The sequence below is a fragment of the Bactrocera dorsalis genome, chromosome 6 (genome assembly GCF_023373825.1).
Source record: "Bactrocera dorsalis isolate Fly_Bdor chromosome 6, ASM2337382v1, whole genome shotgun sequence".
NCBI classification, from domain to species: Eukaryota; Metazoa; Arthropoda; class Insecta; order Diptera; family Tephritidae; genus Bactrocera; species Bactrocera dorsalis.
The window spans coordinates 10,311,617-10,325,253 of NC_064308.1; the positions used below are offsets into that span (position 1 = coordinate 10,311,617).

The 13,637-nt window shown below is 41.2% G+C and overlaps 1 pseudogene; it reads left to right on the forward strand.

Moving 5' to 3' along the window:
* The first annotated feature begins 526 nt into the window (after nucleotides 1–526).
* LOC125779857 (small nucleolar RNA U3) lies at nucleotides 527–656 on the forward strand (annotated as a pseudogene).
* Nucleotides 657–13,637: the final 12,981 nt, after the last annotated feature.

The window sequence follows — 13,637 nt, forward strand, 5'->3', positions numbered from 1 at the left end:
TTTCAACCATATATACTCGTAATACATTTATGTAAATAAAAAGATTGAATATTTTGTAATCAAGTATTAATTTATTGTTTTATTTAATTTTCTTTTTGAAGTTATACTTCTTATACGACGCCGGAAAAGGTTGCGATAGATTCTGGTTGCGCAACCTTCCATATAAAAGTAACGCAAAGTTGCGCAACCTCGCTCAATCCATATGAATGTAACGCAACCTTGTCTGCGAAGATGTGCGAGCAGCAAGCGAAGCGGTGACAATCGGCGATCGTTTGTTCGTTTCTTTCGGCACAGCTCGGCCGACACAACAACACAACACAATGTTCCATGCTTATGCTGTTGTTGTTTTTGTAGAACAATGTTTCAATTTTTGGTTGGTGACATATTCACATGTGTGCGCATATGTATGTTTGTATGCATGTGCATTATTGAAGTTATACTTCTTTTTCTTTCGTTTGTCTTTCATTTCTGCGAATTCTCAACTATTTTACGTATGTTTTGGTTGAAATACTCTGCATTGGCCTTTCAGAATCACACAGAATTATTTCTGTGGTTTTTGAAACTGACCCACGAGGACGAGGTATATGGTTTTATCTGGGAGCGTGAGATTTAAGAAAATCGCTCGCTTACAAGGGATAAAACGACTTCTGAGTGGCGATTTTAATGAATAAATTCACAGAATCATTTCTGTGATTTTCGAAATCAATACTAATAAATATTTTTTTCTTACTAATAGAAAATAAATTTATCACAGCAATATACATAAACATATACATAATATTGCTGTGATAAATTTAATTTCTATTAGTAAGCAAAAAATTAATAGTAAATTTATTAAGACTATACTTCTCAGGGCATCACAGCAATGTTATGTATATGTTGTATGTACATATTATGCATATGTATTGCTGTGATAAATTTATTGCGAAAGCAAATGTTCTACAAAGTATGTATATTTCTATACTAAAACAAAATTATTAGAACCATCGTATGTTTCTTGCATTCATAACCACATCATACTTAAGTCAGCGCAACCTAATTGTCAATGGTGGTGTTGGTGGTAAGCGCTTGGAAGGTCAAGATGCTAACACAGGTCCCAGGTTCGAATCCCGCCAGAATAAATTTTTAATTTTTTGCTTTTAACATCGTATACTATAAAAATAAGTATTTTTCTTTATTTTAATTTCTATTAGTAAGAAAAATATTTATACTTATATGTACATATATTTGCATACATTGCCGAAAAAATAAATCACAAGCATACAAACATACATATGCGTACACATATTAATATGTCACCAACAAAAAAATGATCTTCACAAGTCAATCCGGCAGCCAAATTGGCGAAGAACAAAAGAGAGATGATTACGCTGCATATTCTCCTCCGCAACGAAGAGACGGAACTACTTTCCGAGTCAAAATTCCTTCATTTAGAGATTGCTTTATTCTTCATTTTATGTGCATAATAAATTTATAAAATGTGAATTTAAGTTTTCTAGTTTTCTTTCATACAAAATGATATGCATTTCTGAAAATCACTAAGAAGTATAACTTCATCCGCGCGTAGGGACTCCACGCACCTTTTTTTTACTATAAATTTGTTCAATTAAGTTTTTATTTAAGGAACGAATCCTAACATATATTCTAGCTCTGAAAAATAATTCTTTCATTTTCGAGCTACAATTTACAAAATTACTTAATTCTATGTGCTTCTGGACGTAATTTGTACATATATGTATATGTAAATCAGTACCATTGACGTTGTCAAATACTGCTTGCAAGGCTCTCATATGTTCCATCAACGTATTTGTTGCTTTTGAGAGTCCTCCTTCAGAAAGGTGATCCACCCAAGTACTTATAAGACGAACAATTTTCGGAATTGGCACAAATTTCGGGGTTGTCTTTACCGAGTTTGTGACAGATGTACCCTGCCAATTTCTCAAGTCCGTCGTTGTTGAGAATCTCCAACTCATCATTGTTTTCAATTGGGTCAGTGAAACTTAGATCAACTGACACACGTTGAAAGATATTACCTGCAAAAATATAATAAACATACACACATGCGTATAAATAAATGGAATAAATTGTTAGTTAAGATTATTATTATAATTAGGATAAGAGACAGTGGTTAGTATGTAAAAACTTAATAAATGCATTGTTTACTTAGGAAAATGAAAAAAACCTCCACTTCGTAGCACTATTTTTACCATTGTTATTATTACAACCGAACACTGCACAACGCTTAAAAACACAATTCGAATTCACTTTCAATTGAGCGGGCGAATAATAAGTCAACCGTGACGTCAGCAAGAGCCGCTGACTGAAAGCAAACATGTGCATTGCGCAATCTTGTTTCTATCATTCTTGCTTTTATATAGCTCTTAGATTCATATGATCCTAAGATTAACATTTTTTTTGAGGGGCAACCACTTTTATTTAGTTTATGTTTCAAGCATTTTTATATAAAAAACTTATAGATTAACACTTGTTATAGTGAAAAATGTAAAATCACACACATAACAAATCACAGAAGTAAATTTTTTTGAACAATAATGTAATTTTTAAGCAATTTATTTGCATATTTTATATTTTATATGATTTTTATTAAGCAATTCACAGATCTTTTTAGAATAATTTGCGGCCCAACGCCAACTTGGGTACAGCTCCCCACACCATTAAATAAGGCGAATGCTTTACGGTGGGCCAAACACAGTTTTCCAAAAAACGCTCCAGTTTCCTACGACGCACTGTGGAATTCCCGTCGGGTTCCAACAAATTAAATTTGGAATCATCACAAAAAGTAACATTTTTTCAATCTGATGCAGTCCAAGTTTTGAATAATTTTGCCCACTCGAGTCGCTGTTCGCATTCGTGTAATGAGAAGTGGCTTTAAATTTCCAGTGGGAATAGTCACCGTCGCTGAGCTTTAAGCGCGGATAGCCGGATGGCCTGTAGTAGCGGGTTAGTAGCGAAATAAGTTTAAACGAATAAGCAATCCCCGACGAGAAGCGGCGGGAGTGGAGGTTGCGGTATAAAAGCCAGCAAGACCACCACCACCAAAACCAATAGTAGTAGTGTACCTGACTGCATGCACTCAAAGCCCTGGCAGCATGATTTTAGAAACGGTTTTATCCAGGGAAGCGCCGACCATTAGCGGATCTAGCAAATCGGACCCATTCAAACGTGCACCAAGATTGATGCGTTCACCAAAACAGGCGCTAGTTGTTGAAAAACCTGTAAGAGCGAGGTCATCACCACCTGCGCTGCAAGACAGCGCGCCTCAATCGGAACCAACGCAGCCGAAGGGTGATATTATGTCGGAACTAGGGGACATGATCAAGAGGATAACAGAAGCAATGAAACTGCCTCAACGATCGATTAATAACCAGATCCGTGACTTACTTATTTCTGTCACAAGACTGCACGCACGCGCCCAAAGCGAGTGCAACAGAACCACGGAAAACATACGAAATGCCCCCCTAAAGCTGACAGGAACAGACTCAACGCCGAAAAAACCCCGCGAGGATGAGCAGCTGACGCGAAAGACCCCGCCTAAAAAAAGCCAGCCATGAGGAAGTCCAAATGAGGAGCACCGCGTGCAAAAGGACAGAAGGAAACATTCCTACAAAAGAACAGAAGGAAGAAGAAAAGACAGATGAATGGAAACAGGTGAAACGAAAAACAATAAACCTGAATAAAAAGACTGTTTTTGCTCCAAGTCCGAGGCCCGATGCAATTATCATTGCGCGCACTGGAAGCAGAAAGTGTTTCAGGTGCCTGGAATACGGCCATCTGGCGAGGGCATGTACGAGTGAGGAAGATTGAAGCACATGTTGCGATAAATGTGGTGAAAAGGGACATTTCGCAAAGGAATGTGACAAAAGCCCATCGTGTGCAGCATGCAAAAGCAGGATCGGAAGCTGGAAGTGTCCTCTATATCAAGCGGCGTGTAAAAAAAAACAAAATGAGAGTTGTTCAAATCAACCTAAACCACTGTGAAGCGGCTCAAGAGCTGCTGAAACAGACAATATTCGAAGAAAAGATAGATGTGGCGATAGTATGTGAGCAATATAAAAACATAAACGCTGGCACGTGGATCTCCGACAAGGAAAAGAAAGTTGCCATTTGGGCCTGTGGGGGCCAAGATAAGCCGCTTCTGGGAAGATCTTACAGCCGCTATATCCCTCGAGTGTGTTGCAAGGAGACTATGAAATAATTCTCGATGAGCTAGTGTGAGACGCCCTCACTACCACGCCAAACGTGATAGCAGGATGGACAATTGAATGGGACGGTAGCTACACAAACAGACGGGGTAATGCTTTACTCAAAGCGTTTTCTGTGTTAGACGCCGTGCTGCTCAATACCGGAAGCAGAAATACTTTCGAAGAGAATGGACGGGGATCGATAATAGACATCACTTTCGCCAGCAGCACGCTGGTTCGATCTGCAAATTGGAAGGTGTGCGACGTTTGCGCACATAGCGATCACTTGCTCATTTTGCTACAAATCCGCAAACAATCACAAACTCGATCCAGCGAAAAAAAAATGCAGAAAAAAGGATGGAAGGTGGAAACGTTCGATGAAGAAACTTTCAAACTTATGTTGGATGGGAACCTAGATGGTGTGATCAACGTTGACCGTCAAGCTGAAAAACTGGTGTAGCACATTAGCAAAGCCTGTGATGCTGCTACGTGTAGCAAAAGGCACAACATAACTCAAAGTCTCGCATACTGCTGGAACGAGGAGATCAGCACATTGAGAAGCGAATACCATAAAGCGAGACGCCTGTGCCAAAGGAGCCAAGGTACGCCACACCATACAAGATTGCGAGAAAGTTTCAAAAGAAAACGTAAAGAACTCAAGAAGGCTATTAAAAGACGTAAGTCTTCGAATTTTAAAGAGCTATGTGAAAAGGTGAACGAGAATCCGTGGGGTGACGCGTATATGTACAATAGTGATGGCGAAAATCAGTGGGGGTAAAAGTCAAGCAATAACCTGTCCGATCCTCCTAGAAAGGGTGGTGAAAACACTTTTCCCAACGCAAGAACCACAATTGAGTAGAAAGATACCAACCATGATGGAATCTGCAATTGTAGGCGAGAAGGAGGTAATGGAAGTGCGGAGAGATTTGGCAACCCAAAGGCTGCAGGACTTGATGGCATCCCGAATAAGGCACTGAAAATTGTCATCAGCCATAACAGGAGGGCATAGCTGAACTCTACACGCGATGTCTGAATTAAGGAGTTTTCCCGAAAGTATGGAAGAAACAACGGCTGCCAAAAGAAGCACAGATAATTGGATATGGTGACGGTATTGCCGTAACGATCGTAGCTAAAGAACTCTTGCAAATACAGAACATATGCAATGAGACCGTGCCGAAAATAAAAAAACTGGCTTACGAGTAACAAGCTACGTTGTAACGCAGAATTCTTTGAAGTACCTTGGCGTTATGATCGATACGAGGCTCAATTTCAAGGCGCACATTGAAAAGGCCTGTGGTAAGGCTGCTAAAGAGACTGTGGCCCTGTCGAGGATCATGGCAAACATTGGTGGCCCAAGTCAAAGTAGGAGAGCTCTGTTGGCCAAAGTTAGCCAGTCAATGCTTATGTACGCAGCTCCCATATGGGGGACAGCCCTGCGTCAAAAAAATCGTGTAAATAGGGCAAAGACTGCGTCCAGGTTATGTGCCCTGGGAGTTGCCTGTGCGTTTATAATGGTGTCGCACGAGGCGAGTGCCGTCATATATGGTCTTATGCTACCCGATATAATGGCCTCTGAGTTAAGTAGAGTCTACTGTAAAACAAAAGCAATCAATAGACGCCTAACACGCTTCCGGACAACATTTCAATTCCACCGAAATCGCTGACGATGCGTCTGGAGCGAAAAGCGTGCGAAACAACGATATTGCTGACGACGCGCTCAACGAGTTGCGCGTGACAACAACAAACACCTATCGCTGCTACTGCGCTGGCAAGTCACGCGGCAGAGCATGTGCAGTTTATTCAGGCAGGTATTTAGGCGTAGTCGCCGCTGCAATAGTTTTAAGAAGTTCAGTTGTAATTACTCGCTCAACCTTTACGGCTGCCCTTGCTCCAAAGCAAGGGAAATAAAGAATATTACAAATATCATAAACAACCGGTCTTGTAATTGGCGCCCAACGTGGGGCCACAACAAAATCCTTGTAAAGGATAATTTCGTGGCCGTAGCCATCGAGGGACTAAACTAACAACCATCGAGGGACTAAACTATCAGCCATCGAGGGACTAAACTAACAACCATCAAGGGACTAAACTATTACTATTACTACAATATGAAAGAATCTATGTAAGTAGAGTGCTCGAGATATTGACATGTTCGTTGAATTAAAGCATCAGCTTAAAAAATATTAATATAAATATTAATTTAAGTAAAAATTGTTTTGATTTGAAAATAAAAAACTTTTAAAGTGAATAAAGAATAAAAGGAATATCAAGGAACATGGACGAAAATATTCTTCGCGCCGTGCTGGGTGCCGCTGTGCGGACAGCAACGGAGCAGACGAGACGAGACTTCCAAACGACTATTGACGAACTTACCGCTAGGTTAACACTAATCGAAAGACCGGTTCAGGTAGAGGAGTATAGGGAGATTGCAATTGACCCCACTGTTAGATGCGTTGAGTCGCTGGATGTTGTAAAGTCATTGCCGGAGTTCAATGGTGACCATTCACGATACGTGTCGTGGCGCCAGGCGGCTCATACCGCGTATAAAATTTTTGAAAACGCGCAGGGCAGCTCGAAACATTACCAGGCAGTGGCTATTATTAGGAACAAAGTAGTTGGATCTGCGGATGCGACACTATCGTCGTTTAATACAATTCTCAATTTCAAAGCCATAATAGCAAGGCTCGATTTTACTTACTCGGACAAAAAACCCGTCTATATATTGGAACAAGAAATGTCCACCCTCTGGCAGGGAAGACTATCTATTACAGCATTTTACGATGAGGTGGGAAAGAAACTAACGGCTATTATCAACAAAAATTTGATGACCTACGAAAACAAGAAGGACGTCTTGGAATCGCTTAATACCAAGTATCGTCAGGACGCATTAAGGGTGTTCATATCGGGTCTTAACCACCCGCTGTGCGATATTCTATTTTCGTCAAGGCCAGCTGACATGGCATCGACCTTGGCACTCGCACAAAAACTGGAATCCAACCAGACGCGCTCATTATTTGCTCAGAGGTTTTCTGACACTAAACTCCCAGCCAATGGCATGCAATCACGCAATTTCACCGGAATGCCGTTAATAAGCCCTCACTTCTTTAGGCAGTCAGGCGGGCAACCGCAACAGAGACCTATTTCCAGGCCCACCCCAATGGATGTGGATCCAAGCCTCTCTAAACTCAGATATCCAACGCAGAATATAGGTTCCAATTTTAAAGCAGCACCACAAGTGGTACAACCATCAACTTCCTCTCCTATCGCAAGGAATTTCCCTTCAGGAAGAACAGCCTTCGGGAACCAATACCCGAGAAATATTATAACTTCTGATACTCAACAGGCACAGAAAAGACAACGCGATAGTGACCGTGCTAACCTAAATAAGATACAACGCTTGAACCATTTAGGACAAAGTACCGTGACGGACGATATTAATGGGGATCCCAACTGTTATTACCAACCCGAATATTTTGATGACTATGCATACAACGAGAACTTTTATACTGACTGTCCACCCCAAGAAGAAACTACAGACGAGATAAATTTTTTAGGTGTAGATCCCTGCTACCATACGTTAGCAGGACATTCGGAGGAAAGCAATTAAAATTATTGATAGATACAGGTACGTCCAAAAACTACATTAAAGAATTCAACTGGAAGGGTATCAAACATGTAGCATCACCCTTCTTTGTTACGTCAATTCATGGCAAGAACGAAGTCACCAAGAAATGCACCATAAATATTTTCAATACAAATACTTCATTTTTCATTTTACCGACCCTGCATACTTTCGACGGTATAATCGGCTATGACCTTCTACGAGAAATAGACGCCAGACTGGACATAAAAAAGGGCATTATTAATTATAGAGGCTGTTCAGAAAAACTAATGTACTTCTATTGTAAGGATGTTAACAGCATCATTGCCAATGAAGACATCGAGCAATTGAAATTAAAACACGCTGCTGTTTTTTCCGACCCAAATGAGTCCTTGCCATACAACACAAATATCATAGCCACCGTACGCACGGAAGATAACGAACCAGTTTACGCCAAGTCGTACCCATACCCAATGGCAGCTTCCGCGTTCGTGAACGAAGAAGTGAGTAATCTGTTGCGCGATGACATTATAAGGCCATCACGATCGCCTTATAATAGCCCAGTGTGGGTGGTGTACAAAAAAGGAACAAACGAGGCAGGGGAAAGGAAGATGCGTATGGTAATAGATTTCAAAAAACTAAATGCGAAAACCATCAGCGATAGATACCCCATTCCCGATACTTCGATCATTCTGGCCAACCTGGGAAAATCATCACTTTTCACCACTATAGATTTAAAATCCGGTTTCCACCAAATCACGCTGGCGGAGAAGGATAGAGAAAAAACCGCATTCTCCGTAAACAACGGAAACTACGAGTTTTGCAGGTTACCATTTGGTCTGAAAAACGGCCCCAACATTTTCCAGCGCGCCATCGATGACGTCCTCAGAGACGAAATCGGTAGAAGCTGTCACGTCTATATAGACGACATAATTATATTCTCCGGTGACTACGAAACACACCTGCAAGATGTGAGCCGGATTCTTGAAAAATTGTACTCGGCCAATATGAGGGTATCCTTGGAAAAAACTCAGTTCTTTAAAACTGAGGTTGAATTTCTTGGATTTGTTTTTTCCAAAGATGGCATTCGAACATCAAAAGAGAAAGTGCAGGACATTGTGAACTACGAAGTTCCGAAAACGCTGCGCGCTTTGCGCTCATTCCTAGGGTTGTCCGGTTATTATCGGCGCTTCATTAAAGACTACGCGCAAATTGCCAAACCCCTAACAAAATATTTAGGGGGTGAAAATGGAACAATTGGCGCAAATGTTTCTAAAAAAATAGAAATTGTATTTGATGATGAAGCCCATAAAGCTTTCCAGAGAATTAAAAATATTTTGTCCTCAGAGGATATCCTTCTTCTCTACCCAGACCACGATAAACCCTTTGATTTAACCACAGATGCGTCCTCTCATGCCTTAGGCGCGGTGCTTTCACAGGGAGGCAGACCTATTTCTATGATATCGCGAACCTTATCTCAGGCAGAGAAACATTATGCAACCAATGAGCGAGAGCTCCTCGCAATTGTTTGGGCTCTTCAGAAACTTAGAAATTACCTATACGGTGCGAATAACATTAACATTTATACGGATCATCAACCCCTCACCTTCTCGATTTCGGACAAGAATCCGAATGCTAAGCTAAAGCGATGGAGGGCTTTCGTGGAGGAATTCTCACCTAAATTCCACTATAAGCCAGGTAAGGAAAACGTTGTGGCGGACGCATTATCGAGACAACATATAAATACCTTAGACCCTAAAGCAGATCCCCCATCAGATGACGAGACGGCTCATAGCGAGGAATCGTCAGCGGACGTTATCACCACGTCTCCGAATCCCATCAATTCCTTTAAAAATCAGATAATCCTTTAAGAAGGGCCCACAAGCTCAAGAACCACGAAAATTTTGTTCAAGTCACAAATCAGGCACCATATAACCTTTCAAAACATAGATGCAATCTTTGAAAGGACTGCATTAACCCCAATACTACTAACGGATTACTTTGCGAGCTTTCCGTCCTTGGGAAAATCCAAAACAAGATCAAAAATGATTCTCCATCCGTGAAGTTCGTCCACACAAAGTTTTTGGTCACGGACATCTTTAATGAAGACGACCAAAAGGAAATTCTTCATACAGAGCACAGCAGAGCGCATCGCTCCCTTAAGGAAAACGTGTTGCAAGTCTTGAGAGATTACTATTTTCCGCATATGCGCAAAATGCTGAAGGAAATAATCGTAAACTGTAAAATTTGCCAAGAAGCAAAGTTCCAACGCCATCCATCAAACCCCGAAATAGGACGCACACCGATTCCTAGCAAACCTGGTGAGATACTTCATATAGACATTTTTTCGACGGACGGCAAACACTACTTGACCTGCATAGACAAATTTTCGAAATTTGCCTTAGTCCAATCAATTGCTTCTAGATCAATAGCAGATATAAAGGAACCTATAATTCGTATCATAAATTTTTTCAAAAATACCAAAAGTTTTGTTTGCGACAATGAGAAATCTCTAAACTCAAATACTGTAAAATCCCTACTGAAAGATCTTTTCAATATTTCGATTTTTACAACACCGCCTCACCATAGTACAACGAATGGACAGATAAAGCGGTTTCACGGCACACTTTCAGAAATTAGCAGATGCATTAAGTTGGGCCAGGGTTTAAACGACACGAACGACCTTATTCTACTCGCCGCATATAAATACAATAGAACAATTCATTCAGTGACAAGACAACGGCCCATTGACATTATTCATTCTGACACACAGAAATTTTTAGATGAAGTCAAAGACAGCTTGATCAAAGCACAAAATTCTGACCTTAACTACCACAACCGAAAAAGGGAAACAAAAATTTTTAAGCCAGGTGAGAAGGTTTTTATAAAGGCCAACAGGAGACTTGGTAACAAACTTAGCAAATTATACACGGAAAAAGTAGTTCAAAAAGATCTGGGAACAACCGTTCTTATCGATGGAAAACAAATTCACAAAGGTAATCTGAGATAATTTTGTTTCAACATTAGGCTCCTGATTTTGATGGCGGTTGCGTTATCGCGGTCAGAAATTCTGAATTTCACTGAGTCCGTCTACATTCCTATTTCGGACGGGGAGGTTGCAATTTACCGCCAGTACAAACACATCAAAGCTCCGTCAGGATCGGGAAGGACCTCTCCGAGCCGTTCGATACCAAACGAGGTTTCAGACAAGGCGATTCCCTATCGTGCGACTTTTTCAACCTGCTTCTGGAGAAAATAGTTCGAGCTGCAGAACTCAACAGAGAAGGTACCATCTTCTATAAGAGTGTACAACTGCTGGCGTATGCCGATGATATTGATATCATCGGCCTTAACACCCGCGCCGTTAGTTCTGCTTTCTCCAGACTGGACAAGGAAGCAAAAGAAATGGGTCTGGCAGTGAACGAGGACAAGACGAAATATCTCCTGTCATCAAACAAACAGTCGTCGCACTCGCGACTTGGCACTCACGTCACTGTTGACAGTCATAACTTTGAAGTTGTAGATAATTTCGTCTATCTTGGAACCAGCGTAAACACCACCAACAATGTCAGCCTAGAAATCCAACGCAGGATAACTCTTGCCAACAGGTGCTACTTCGGACTAAGTAGGCAATTGAGAAGCAAAGTCCTCTCCCGACAAACAAAAACCAAACTCTATAAGTCACTCATAATTCCCGTCCTGCTTTATGGTGCAGAGGCCTGGACGATGTCAACAACAGATGAGTCGACGTTGCGAGTTTTCGAGAGAAAAGTTCTGCGAAAGATTTATGGTCCTTTGCGCGTTGGCCACGGCGAATATCGCATACGATGGAACGATGAGCTGTACGAGATATACGACGACATTGACATAGTTCAGCGAATTAAAAGACAGCGGCTACGCTGGCTAGGTCATGTTGTCCGGATGGACGAAAACACTCCAGCTCTGAAAGTATTCGACGCAGTACCCGCCGCGGGAAGCAGAGGAAGAGGAAGACCTCCACTCCGTTGGAAGGACCAAGTGGAGAAGGACCTGGCCTCGCTTGGAATATCCAATTGGCGCCACGTTGCGAAAAGAAGAAACGACTGGCGCGCGGTTAGTACCTCGGCTATAATCGCATGAGCGGTGCCTACGCCAATTAAGAAGAAGAAGACAAACACATCATTCACCACCTGAATTTGACCATTTACGAGAACATAGCCGAAGAAACGCATAATCTTCTTGAGAATTTCCCTCAGTCTCACATTAGGAAAACCGTTCAACTGGACATAGACCGCATATTACGATTAATAGATTCATTAAGAATTCATCACCGACAATCCCGTAGCATAAACTTTCTTGGCACCGCTCTCAAATACGTAGCTGGAACTCCCGATTTCGATGACTTTAACCAACTTCAAACACGGGCAGAATCCCTGATTGAACATAGGGACTCAGATTTACATTAATAGCCAGCTCCAAGTTAAAATTAACCAGTTAACCGACACCGTAAACAAATTGATTAGCTCGACCAAACAGCATGAGATTGACACTGGACATCTTTTTGACTTGATATCAGCAAGAAACTGAGCGTTAATAGACGAAATAGAGTCAGCTCTTTATTCCGTCACTTTGGGTAAGATACAATTAATTAACCCAATATTGTTAAATAGTGATGAGGTTAAAAATTTACTAACTAACGAGCACTCTACAGATATTACAATAAGCGATTTACAAACAGTCTCAAAATTAAAAATTTTGCAAAATTATAATAACATATATTTCGTAATTAAATACCCAATGGTAGAACAAAATTGTAAAAAAAATTAGGATTGAACCAGTTGTAAAAAATTTTAAGTCAATTATGATAGAGACCAGTGTAGTATCTAAATGCAACAATACATATCAACAACTAGCGAATTGTAAAAATTCTTTATCAACAATATTTTGTCAAATGTCAAACATGAATAGCTCTTGCGTGTTAAATTTGTTAAGCCAGCGCCTAGCGTCCTGCCACACTATTACAGCTGATCATATCGAAGCGGTGGAAGAAATTGATGACGGTTTAATTATTATAAATGATAAATTGGTTGAAGTTCGCGAGGGAAACTCCCCGCCAGCAATTTTGAATGGGACATTTATGATAAAGTTCACAGAGAATGCTACCATCAAGGGCACTACGTACACCAACTGGAGGAAGATTGTGCGCGCTCACCCCGAGGCCGCACCCGCACAATTTGTGAACCTGACTAATCATATTACACTCTTGTCACTTCCTGCACAGCATTAACCAAAAAAATCTGCGACACATTGCATCGTTGAGGGGGCTTGTCGAAGCACAGTCGTCTCAGTGGCTTATAGCCTACTCCTTAACAATAGTATTTTTTATTGTTTGCATATCAGCCTACATAATCTACAAAGTACGGAAGCGCAGTGCTAATATTGCAATATTGAGCAGCGTTCTTAAGGGATCCGTGGACGTCCCCTCTTCTAGCGGGGGAGTAGTTAACACACCATAGTAGCCAACAACAAAAGAACAGCAACAACACGCTTCCGGACAACATTTCAATTCCACCGAAATCGCTGACGATGCGTCTGGAGCTGAGCGTGCGAAACAACGATATTGCTGACGACGCGCTCAACGAGTTGCGCGTGACAACAACAAACACCTATCGCTGCTACTGCGCTGGCAAGTCACGCGGCAGAGCATGTGCAGTTTATTCAGGCAGGTATTTAGGCGTAGTCGCCGCTGCAATAGTTTTAAGAACCTTTACGGCTGTACGAATATTACAAATATCATAAACAACCGGTCTTGTGATTTGTATCAGCCTGGATTGACAGACAACACGGGGAGACAG